A 278-nucleotide genomic window follows, 5' to 3' on the forward strand; every position below is an offset into this window, starting at 1 on the left:
AGGCCCCCATCCAGCGTCTTCAAGACATGAGACAGGCGCATGGCGAGTCCTTGAAAAGCTTCCTATCCCGCTTCACCGACGAGATGACCTACTGTGTGCAAGTCACCGACAGGGAAGCACTATCTGCATTAAGAGGAGGATTAAACATGAACACCCTATTTTGGAGGGACGTGCAGAATCAGGACCCAACCACCTATGACGCCCTACTAGAAATGATGAGAAGAGAGATAATCAATGAAGAATTGATTGAGCATAGAAACAGGGCAAGCAGGGCCCTC

The sequence above is a fragment of the Olea europaea genome, chromosome 8 (assembly GCF_002742605.1).
Source record: "Olea europaea var. sylvestris chromosome 8, O_europaea_v1, whole genome shotgun sequence".
Lineage (NCBI taxonomy): Eukaryota > Viridiplantae > Streptophyta > Magnoliopsida > Lamiales > Oleaceae > Olea > Olea europaea.